At 44.2% G+C, this 11,854-nt stretch overlaps 1 protein-coding gene across 2 annotated transcripts in view; it reads left to right on the top strand.

The window, feature by feature from the left end:
- Positions 1–9,765: 9,765 nt before the first annotated feature.
- LOC119178630 (uncharacterized) overlaps positions 9,766–11,854 on the top strand; it is a 72,630-nt gene continuing 70,541 nt past the window's right edge. For both annotated transcript variants that reach the window (XM_075890954.1, XM_075890994.1), the window contains exon 1: positions 9,766–10,053. The gene's annotated coding sequence lies outside the window, so the exon portion shown is untranslated. The remainder of the gene's footprint in view (positions 10,054–11,854) is intronic.

The raw sequence follows: 11,854 nt of genomic DNA, 5'->3' as shown, positions 1-11,854 counted from the left end.
GCATCTTGATGCTTCTTCCCAGATCTGTAGGCGACATCGAAATCATACTCCTGCAAGCGAAGCGCCCAGCGACAGAGGCGACCCGTTAAGTTTTTCAGCGATGAAAGCCAGCATAGGGCGTTATGGTCGGTCACGCCGGTAAAATGACGGCCGTGAAGATATGGTCGAAATCTTTGCACTGCCCAAACAACAGCAAGGCACTCCTGCTCGGTGATAGTGTGGTTCTTTTCTGGAGCGGTAAGAGCACGACTTGCGTAAGCAACGACGCGTTCGCGTGAGTTTTTGTCACGCTGCAAGAGTACCGCACCAAGACCATGACTACTTGCGTCGGTGTGAAGGATGGTGGGTGCGGTGGAATCGAAGTGGCACAGTACCGGATCCGACGTGAGGGCTTGCTTCAATGCCGTGAAAGCGCTTTCGCAGTCTTCGGACCAAATGAAGGGGACGTTCTTTGCGAAGAGTTGATGGAGCGGAGACGCAAGTTCCGCGAAACCACGTATGACGCGCCGGAAGTAAGAAGATAACCCAAGAAAGCTGCGCAGGTCCTTTTGACGTAGTGGACGAGGAAAATTGAGAACAGCGCCAAGCTTCTCGGGGTCGGGCCGAATTCCTTCTTTGCTGACAAGGTGGCCGAGAAACTTGATTGTCTTGCTAGCAAAGGTACATTTCTTGGTGTTAAGCTGTAGATCGGCTTTTGCAAGGCATGTGAAGACTTCGTCAAGACGTTGTAGATGCTGCGAGAACGTGGATGAAAACACTACTATGTCATCGAGATAACACAGACATGTTTTCCATTTCAAACCACGCAATACGCCGTCTATCATGTGTTCGAAGGTGGCGGGCGCATTACAGAGTCCAAAAGGCATCACATTGAACTCGTACAACCCATCTGGCGTTGAAAAGGCGGTCTTCTCTTTATCAGACTCCGACAATGGTATCTGCCAGTAGCCTGACCTAAGGTCGAGGCTAGAAAAATACTCTGCGCCCTGTAATGAATCCAGTGCATCGTCGATCCGAGGGAGAGGATAAACATCCTTGCGCGTTATTTTGTTTAGCGCACGGTAATAGACGCAGAAATGCACTGTCCCATCTTTCTTTTGAACGAGAACAACTGGGGATGACCAGGGACTCGTGGAAGGACGTATGATGTTGCGTCGTGGCATGTCTGAGACGTTTTCCTTGATGATCTTACGTTCTGCATGAGACACGCGATATGGACGCCGATGCGAGATACGAGAGCCGTCAGTCTGGATGCTGTGAGTAGCGCTGGTAGTCATGCTGAGGGCGGGCGAGTTCACGTCAAATAGAGAACGGTGTCTATTTAACAGGGCGAGCAAATCTTCAGTTTGATCAGGTGTTAAGTCATTGCTTATTGTTGCGGACACAGGTGTGGCAGAGGCATTGAATGGCAGTGATTGTGACTTCGGAACATCGTTGTGGTTGTTGTTCGGAAGAGTAACAATCGCAACAGGCTCACTGTCGACCGCGCAAGATACTGTTGAGCCACAGGGGAGCTGTACACACTCGGGCCTTTGATTTATGGCGGTTAGGTACGTAGACCCATCGAAGAAGCGAATAAGCCCTGGTGTGATCACAATGCCCCTACGTAGGGTATGACCGCAAGGGAGAATTAGTACGTCGCCATCCACAATGTCGGTGCAATTAACACTTATAATTTCTTCGATGTATGGCCGAAGTACACAATCTGACTTGGTGACAAGGCGGATGCGTCCATCGTGTTCAACCGGAGAAGAGTCAGTGGTATTTACATGCAGGAGGCGCTGATGACATGATATCATGTCATCAGCGCCTCCTGATGACATGATGACATGAGCGCTGAGACAAGAAATCCCACCCAAGAATGAGAGCGTGGGTGCACTCAGGAAATACCGCGAAAACAATGTGATGACGAATGCCTTCTATGCAGACACGAACGGTACACTGCGCAAGTGGACGAATGAAAGCGTTGGTCGCCGCACGTAGAGGTGGGCCGCCATAAGGTGTGGTGACTTTTCGAAGGCGGGAACAGAAATCAGCACGAATAATCGAAACAGCAGCGCCAGTGTCTACAAGAGCCTCAACACGTACACCTTCTAGAAACATCACTATCAAATTCGATGGCCGCTCTGGAGGAATTGTTAGCTGTCCAAGGGATGCAGTTTCCCCTCCTAAAACTGCATTGGGGAGTTTTCCGCGTGGGCGTTCGTGGAATGGGAGGCGGGCCGTAGAGGCGACACTGAACGGCGACTGAACACTGACACTGAACGGCGCTTGTCGCGCTCACAATATACATAAGTACACGCTTTAAGTCACACGTCACCACCCCTCAACAATATGCCCTTTTCGCCGCTATTTCGCGCCGTGCATTTTTTTTATCCAACTACGTTATACTTGAACTTGTTTTGAGACTTCATACTGTGAAGAAGGTAAAATTTACGATGCGAATTAGTAGGCACGCTATGTTCAACTTCACCAACTGTAAACGTTCGGCGCAGGGCTACCCAAGTTTTCTTTTTTTTTTGAGGGGAGGGGAGGCCAGCAAAACTACTAACTTTGGCAACTTTGAATACGTGTAAATACTTTTGTATACCCAGAAAAGTTAAATTACGAAAACATTTCGTGTTGTAGGGGATTCAGAATTCCTTTCTCGCCCCTCTACTTACGGCCTCCTGGTTCTGCCACGTTTGACACGGTATTTTTTTTTATCCAACAGCTTTCTGAGCGCGGCTAACTTCCAATAAATTGTCTCAGTTATTCCTAATATTGTAAACGCCTGCTCAACGAAGGGAGAGTTGAGAGAAGAAATAGAAAAGGCACGCCCTGTCTAAATAATTTTCGATTTCTCACAAGGACTTTTATGGAGCTCAAATTCAGTAAATTGGCGTGTCATACTTCAAGGGTTATGACATAATGTGCTAGACATTAATGATGGGCAGGTACGGAGAAATCTGCATAAAAAAGCGCACCGGAGAAGCCGGAGCGCATAGCAGTTCGTGCGCACGGCTCTTTCAGTGGAAGGGTGGATGGATGGATGTGGCTGTGCCCTTTACATTGGGTGGCGGCTAACGCCACCTAGCCATAATATTTAGTGAACTAACCACTAGATTCATCTTTTTTTTTCTTTAAATAGTAAAGTTGAGGACTGGTACTTTGCAGTGAAGGGCTTAATTTTCACTCGTGCCTTGACTTTAGCCACAAATCAGACAACCTTCTTCTGGTTGATTCTACCCGCTTAAAGCCTATTTTGCCCTCCCTGTCCCTAAGCCCCAGTGCTTTGAAAAACTCCGTGCCATCATCCCGAACTATAGGGCGAAGCCCTTTAAAGAACATTATCAAGTGTTGGGCAGTTTCCTCTTCCTCTCCACATGAACTGTATACCGTGTCTACCCCTTCGTATTTGGCCCGATATGTCTTGGTTCGCAATACTCCCGTCCTGGCCTCAAACAGTAGAGAACTACCCCAGGTATTATCATAGATCCTTTCCTTGGCAATTTCCTGCTTAAAAGTTTGATAGATCTCTAATGCGGACATAATAATCCTGCCAATTCTCCATTGTCAGTATCCATTTCCTTCACCTTCTTCTTAACTGATAGTGCTTTTTGGTTTGGACCCCTCCTGTTTTCTAAGTATTTACCAGTCAATTTCCTGGTTCGCTTCCTCCATTTTGTATCGACAGTCTTCATGTATAAGTAGCTGAAAACCTTCCTAGCCCGACGCTCCTCCCCCATTTCTCTCAGTCGCTTCACAAATTTTATCTTGCTGCTAGCTTCCCTGCCCTCAAATGATGTCCATCCCATATCACCTTGTACTCCCTGATTTGGTGTATTCCCGTGAGCTCGTCCTAAAGCGAGCCTACCTATTCCGCATTGCTTAATTTCTAATCTTGCTTGAACTTCTGATCTCATGCACAAGGCCGCATTGCCAAACGTCAGACCAGGAACCATGACCCCTTTCCATATACCTCTAACAACATCATGCATACCTATTGTCATTCCCCAGTGCCCTATTTTTCAAGACTGCTGCATTCCTGATACCTCTAGTCGTCACGTATATTTCGTGTTCTCATAGGTACTCGGTCCCATTGCTTATCCATACGCCCACATATTTTTATTTATCTGTTATCCCTAGCGTGACCTCCTTTATTTTAAGCTCACTACCTTCATTATCATCAAAAATCATTACTGCTGTTTTTTCCTTACTGAACCTGAAGGGGATTTGGAGCCGGCACACTTGCCGACATGTCGCTGACGCAACTGTTGCTGGTGCAGGTACCTCTGCTGCTGGTTTCTGCGATCCACTTCGATGCAGCGGAACGCAGGACACAGCCCTTTTTGTCTGATCCCTGGTCAGCATCTGCAGTATCTCGACTATCATCCACACGTGTGCATGGGTCATCATCTGTCGTCAGAGGCACGTGTGGCTCGAGCCACGGATGGATCAGCGAGGATCAAGCAATCAATTTGGGCCAACAGAACTCACGTGGTGCCGATCAGGCGTATATAAGCACTCAGCACGATGGCTTCGTGGGATTTGAAGCCGGCACACTTGCCGACATCAGTTGCTGATGCAACTGTTGCTGGTGCAGGTTAGTCATTACTACCCATCTCAATCGCGGAGACTTGTATATGCATTGCCGGCTCCTCCCACGTTGCTAACTGTTCGTAACAAAAACCACGGATGCACGATGCATACGTCACGTCTGAAGAGATTCCGATTATTTCTAACAGAGTGCTGTATTTGATTTTGTTGTTAATACTGGCGGGGGATGTTGAACTGAACCCAGGTCCTGCTAAGACACCGGAGATGGACGTGCTGAAATGTTTGCAGAGTGGGCAGGAAACTTTAATTTCAAAGTTAAACGGCATTGAATCCAGGTTCGAAAAAAAAATGAGAACATACTGATGGAAGTAAAAGATAATCTTAGCCAAACTCAGAACCAGATAAGGGACATCAGCGAAATTTTAACAGAACAGGCAGTTATAATACGGCAACTCATGCAACAGGTGAAAGATCTGCAAAAGAAAACAAAGGACCTCGAAAACAGAAGTCGCCGGAAAAATCTTGTTTTCTGTGGCGTTGATGATAAAACCTCAGAATCCTGGGAAGAATCCGAAGCTATAATAAAGAATATTTGCAAAACGAGCCTTCGAATGGAACTCGAATCTGTGGAAAGGGCACATCGCTTAGGACGCTATGATGAGAATAAGAAGAGGCCAATTATTGTTAAATTCTCATTGTACAAAGAGCGTCAGGCAGTGCTTCTCAATGCCAAAAGATTCAAGAATTCCCAGTACAGCGTTAGCGAAGATTACTCACATGAGACAAGAAGTATCAGGAAGAAGCCGTGGGAATATGCTAAGACAAAAAGAGAGGATAAGAACAATAAAATGAAGCTGAATTTTGACAAACTGATTATTAACGGCAGGGCTTTCAGGTGGGATGACGAAAAAGAAGAGGTCGTCCCAGTACGCAGGCAATGACAAACTAGAAAAAAAAAGAAATACCGATGTCAAAAACATGTTGCCGTCATCGTGAACTGCCGAATCGTAGTTAATAAAGTTGCTGAGCTCTTGGGCTTAATTGAGAGTGTTAACGCAGATATAGTCCTTGGCACAGAATCTTGGCTAAAGCCCTCGATTGCTGATAGTGAGGTGTTTCCGCAAAATTACGTCGTCTATCGCAACGATAGGCTCACAGCAGGTGGTGGTGTTTTTTTTACTTGTTCGTTCTTGCTTACAGTCATTTGAAGTTGATTATAAGTGCGACGCACTGGAGTCTGTATGGTGCAAGATAATACTGCCTGATAACTTCGCGTTTTTGGTCGGAGCGATTTATCGCTCGACGACATCAGATATTACCATAATGCAAACATTAGATGAAATTCTTTCTGAAGCGTCAGCCCAGACAATACTCCTAGGGGGGGATTTTAACCTGCCTGGCTTATCCTGGGGTAATGGTTCCTGTATAAGTAAAAGCGGGCGCATGAACCTTGCGATGAAAAATATCGTCGACACGTTTGGTTTGACGCAGTACGTTACCACCCCTACTCGCAATGACGCTGTGTTAGACTTGTTGTTTTGTAACTTGCCAAATTTCGTAAAGGACGTGACTGTGATTCCAGGAATTAGTGACCATCTTGCTGTTGTTGCTTGTATCCGAAAGAAAAAAGTGTGTGCGAAGATACCTACGAGTAGAAGGACCTACTTTTATGACAAGGGTGACTACGATGCAGTTTCTAAAAAACTTCGTAATTCGTTCCTTGTTTTCGAATGTCTTTTTGAGGGGGGCAATGTGCATGATATGTGGGACAAATTTAAGAATATATTTTCCGAGTTAACAAATAGACATATCCCCAGTGTTCATTCATCACGGCTAAAAAAGCACAAACAACCATGGGTAACAGCACATATATTAAAACTTATCAACAAAAGGAAAAAGGCAATAGGCGCATTCAAGAAAAGCAAATGAGTTGCTCACTTTGAAAAACTGAAGTCGATTACCCACGAATATAAGCTAAAGATAGAAAAAGCTAAAGATGATTACTTCACTGAGCTGAGCAACAAAATGAAATTAAATCCTAAAATGTTTTGGAAGTATTTAAAACAGTGTGGCTCAGATTCCTTTGGAATACAGGAGTTAAATTATAACGGCAAGGTAATTACGAATGACGAGGATAAGGCTGCATGCCTAAACAACTTTTTTCACTCGGTATTCTTACCCAAATACAGCTGTAATTATCATCCAACTATTATGAGCATTTCGCCTATGCTTCCTGTCGAGCTTAGTGTTAATGGAATTGAAAAACTATTGAAGGACGTTGATGAGAGTAAATCTAGTGGTCCAGATATTTCTCCGCGTGTACTCAAGCGTTGTGCGGGGCCAATTTCTATGTATCTCTATGCAATTTTTGAAAGATATTTAGCGACAGGGACCTTACCACATGACTGTGAAAATTGCGCACGTGGTACCGATACATAAAGGTGGGTCCAAAAAAGACGTTGGTAATTATAGACCAATATTGCTTACGTCTATCCCGTGTAAAATTCTCGAACATATTTTATACAAAGAAATAATAACTCATTTAAACAAGCATAAGGTACTAATCAACGAGCAGCATGGATTTCGCAGAGGGCTGCCTTGCACAACACAATTAGTCGAATTTTATCATGATGTAATATCGGGCGTAGATACTGTAGGACAGGTTGACGGTGTGTTCTTGGATTTTCGGAAAGCGTTTGACACGGTGTCACATTCACTCTTACTGTTTAAGCTTACCACCCTGAACATTGATAAGACTGTTTTTAAATGGATCAAATGTTACCTTACCCAAAGAACACAAACCGTAGTACTGAATTGAAAATGCTCCGAATACACCGATGTGACCTCAGGGGTCCCACAAGGCTCCGTCCTGGGTCAACTATTGTTTTTATTTATGTTAATGATATCTCTGCAGGAATTTTATCTTCTATACGGTTGTTTGCGGATGACTGTGTTGTGTACAGTAAAATTTTTGATCATATTGATGTATTAGAACTTCAGAAAGACTTATCGCTCATTCATAGCTGGTGTACCAAATGGAAAATGAATTTGAATATAACAAAGTGTGTACATATTTCATTTACCAAAAAGATGAAACCATTCCAGTCACAGTACCATCTCAACAATGTACAGTTGAAACAAGAGAGTACATATAAGTGCCTAGGTATAATACTATAGTCTGAATGTTCATGGAGGCCTCAGGTTGACACTCTCATAGCCAAAGCTGGTAAGCCCTTAAATTTCATTCAAAAAAAAAAAAACCTGTGATGTTCGCATGTGAATTTAAAACGTAGGGCATACACTACTTGTATCAGACCTATCTTAGAATACGGTTGTGTCGTGTGGGACCCCGCCGAGGTAGCCTTCATTGCTGCTCTGGAACAATTACAAAATCGTGCTGCCAGGTTCGTCTTGGGACGGTACGGAAGGAGAGAGAGCTGCACTGCAATGAAGGCTGAACTAGGATGGGAGTGTCTTTCTGACCGCCGCCAGAAGCAGAGATTAAAATTTCTTTACTGCATTTACTACAATAAAACTGAAATTAATAGAGAAATGTACTTACACAACCCTCATTACACTTCAAAACATTTTGATCATAGTTGCAAAATTTGGGAATACCCAGCTAAAACAAACATGTATGCCAATTCATTTTTTCCTAGAACGATTAAACAGTGGAACAGGCTAACTGAAATGCAAGTACATAGTGGGAACGAAGCTGTATTTTATTCACTGCTGTAAACCCGTGTTGTAACCTGAACGAAGATGTGATGATGTGTGAACAAAATTCTACTATGTGTGTGAACGAAAATGTATATCAGTTATTTATGTGTGAACAAAGTTGTATTGTGTGTGTGAACGGAGATGTAAGTCATTTATTGATGTAACCTCCCTGCTATAACGCCTTCGGGTGCTGCGGGGTATCTGATGAATAAAGAAATTAATAAAGAATAATCTATCTCCCTCATTACCACAGATGTCCATCAATCTCTGCAAATCTTCCTTGTTGTCGGCCATTAGCACTATATCATCTGCGCACGTTAATGCTGGTAGTGCCTGATCAATGAGCTTTCCTTGTTTGACGAAAGAGAGGTTGAAGCCAAGTCCACTTCGCTCTAATTTGGCCTCTAATCTTTGTAGGTACATCATGAATAACAAGGGTGACAGAGGACACCCCTGTCTAAGCCCCCGTTTCACCTCTGTGGGATTGGATACCTGTTTTTCCCACTTTATAACTACCTTGTTATTTTACAGATTTCTTTTAAAAGATTAGTGACTCCATCTTCCACACCTACTGTGTCCACTATTCCCCACAAGTACTTTTGAACTACACTGTCGTACGCTCCCTTGATATTCAAAAATGCTAGCCACAAAGGCCTGAGTTCCTTTTCTGCTATTTCGATGCACTGCGTCAGTGAGAACAGAAGGTCTTCCAACCTCCTGTGTTTCCGAAAGCTATTCTGCAGTTCCCCTAGCACCGCCTCATCCTCTATCCATGCCTGCAGTCTTTCCTTTATAATCTACATCGCCAGCCTGTACACCACTTATGCCACTGTAATAGGACGCTAGTTGTTTATGTCATATTTGTCCCCCATTCCTTTATAGATCATGCTGATCCTGCTAAGTTTCCATCCATCGGGGACTTCACCATCGATTATTGTTCTGCTCACGGCTTCTCTCAAAGTCTGTTTAGACTTCGGACCCAATGTCTTTATCAGCATAATTGGAATGCCATCTGGGCCTGTTGATGTACTAGAACCCTTTTCTCAGCCCTTTACCACTCTCGTTGTGAAAATGGAGCCATTGTGCCACATGATTCATCCCTCTCTATTATGGTGCATAAGGCACTTCTTTGTTGAAATTTTTCTGTCACCCTTGTTCTTATATATTCCATAGCTTCGTCCCCTTCTAGCCTAGCACCTTGAGCTGTAGTTATAAACCTCTACTTGGCACTGGCGACGGCACTTGGCAGTGGCGACGAACACGCTTCGATATCGCCTAATCCTTGCTGCCTTTTCGCTGCAAATTGCTGCATCTGCACAGCTGCACTTCGCACTGGAATCGGCGCAGATCATCGCACGTGCGTACGTGATCAGCTGGCCCAAGCAAACTGCGACCAGGAGGTGCTACCGTCAGCTGTTTCCGGCGGCACTGCAGCATCACGGGACAGCGGAGACATCGATAAAAGGCTACGTTGGCTGAGGACGGCTTTAGTGGTGACGAACACGCTTCAATATCGCCTAATCCTTGCTGCATTTTCGCTGCAGATCGCTGCTTCTGCACAGCTGCACTTCGCACTGGAATTGGCGCAGATCATCGCACGTGCATACGTGATCAGCTGGGCCAAGCAAACTTCGACCAGGAGGTGCTACCGTCAGCTGTTTCCGGCGGCACTGCAGCATCACGGGACAGCGGAGACATCGATAAAAGGCTACGTCAGCTGCGGACGGCTTTCATTTGGCAGTGGCGACGAACACGCTTCGATATCGCCTAATCCTTGGTGCCTTTTCGCTGCAGGTTAGTGGTTGAACATTGTAGCTTTTTTATCTCTTTTTTTCTCGTCGTCGTCGCTGCCAAGCTTGTAAAATTTGTGACTTTTTTTGTAACGGACGCGTAAGCGCACACTGTTGTTGTTGAACTATGGCAAAGGAACTGTTAAAGCTTAAGGAAGAACTACGGGCGGAATTCAAACAAGAGCTTGCAAAGTATAAAGACATGATAGAACGGGATCTTCGAACGGAAATTCGAGAATTAAGAACTGAGCAGCGGAATATGACTAACAGCATTAAATTTGCTTAGCAAACAATTGAGGAACTGAAGCAAAGGCTGAGTACTGCGGTCTCGGTAAATGTTGAACGAGAAAAACAAAAAGCTTCTTCGGGCTAAGTGCACAGCTTTGGAGTCTAGAGGTGCTGACATGAAAAGGCGACGTCTGCTTGCCGAGCAGTACTCTCGCAATGTCAATCTAGAAATTCAGGGTGTTGCTAGAAAAGAAAATGAAAGCGTGTCGCATATCCTGTCAATGATTGGAAGTGCCATTAATGAGCCAATCAGAGAAGCCGACATAGAATCTTCTCAAAGAGTGCCTACGCGAAACCCTGAGCGATCCAACATCGTTGTACAATTCAAATCAAGAGCGAAGCGTGATGCAACTCTGAGGAAAGCAAAGAAGGCTCGACTAACAAACAAAGACGTGGGACTAGATATCTCGACACCGATATACATCAATGAGCACCTTTGCCCGACATTGAAACGGCTACTTGGAATGGCAATAAGAAAAAAAAAACATGAATGCAACTGGAAATCTGTGTGCACAGCGAATGTCAAGATTTTCGCGAGGCAGAGCGAGCTTTCAGCTGTAATTCAGATTCATGATGAAAGTTCTTTATCTAAAATAACTTCTTGTTCGTAAAGGCTCACTGTTTGGTCCAAGAAAGATGGAATACCACGAGTTCGTATTGCCTCATTTGCTTAGTGCTCAAAACAGATTCCATTCGACTGTGTTGCATTTCAATGCTCGATCTGCAGAGTTTAAGAGTGACGTCATACACTACCTTCTCAATGATTTCCACTTCAAGTTTCAAGTCATCATGATGACTGAAACATGGTATGACGGCGCAAGCTGCCGGCCGAAGTTTAATGGATATGAGGCATTTTTCCTTGACCGTCGTAACAGGCGTGGTGGAGGCGTTGCTATTCACGTAGACAGTCGCTGGAAGTATAATTTAGTATCGGATTTCTGTGTCACGTGTGAGGACTACGAAGTATTGGCACTCAGGCACAATTCAGACATGATAGCTGCTGTGTATCGTCCTCCAGGGGGCAATATTTTGAGCTTTCAAAGCTTTTTTGATAAATTTCTGCATTACGTGTCGTCCAATAATTTTACACTGGAATGTGGTGGCGATTTCAATATCAATATCTTGAATGATAACCCTATTACCATGGATTTTTTGAACATGCTTCAATGTGCCGGATTTAGGAATGTCATTTCCGCAGCAACGCGTGTTACACCATTATCTGTCTCGTGCCTTGACTTATTAATAACAAATATGAAAGCCAGTGTATTTCAGTGTGGCACAGTTTTATCAGATATAAGTGATCATTGCCCGGTATTTATGTGCTATTCCCACAAGCCGAATATTAAGGAGATGTATCGTGAACCGTACAAAATACAAACTGTAACAAACCACAGTTTAGAATCTTTTAAGAAGGATATTAGTGAACATGATGGGTCTTTTCTTTTCAACTTAACTTCTGCAGACGAAGCCTATCGAAAATTTCTTGCTGTCTTTGTACATATATACGTAAAACACTT

The sequence above is a fragment of the Rhipicephalus microplus genome, chromosome 1, assembly GCF_043290135.1.
Source record: "Rhipicephalus microplus isolate Deutch F79 chromosome 1, USDA_Rmic, whole genome shotgun sequence".
Lineage (NCBI taxonomy): Eukaryota > Metazoa > Arthropoda > Arachnida > Ixodida > Ixodidae > Rhipicephalus > Rhipicephalus microplus.
The sequence above is the reverse complement of the archived record's forward strand: the minus strand, read 5'-3'. Positions and strand labels throughout refer to the sequence as shown.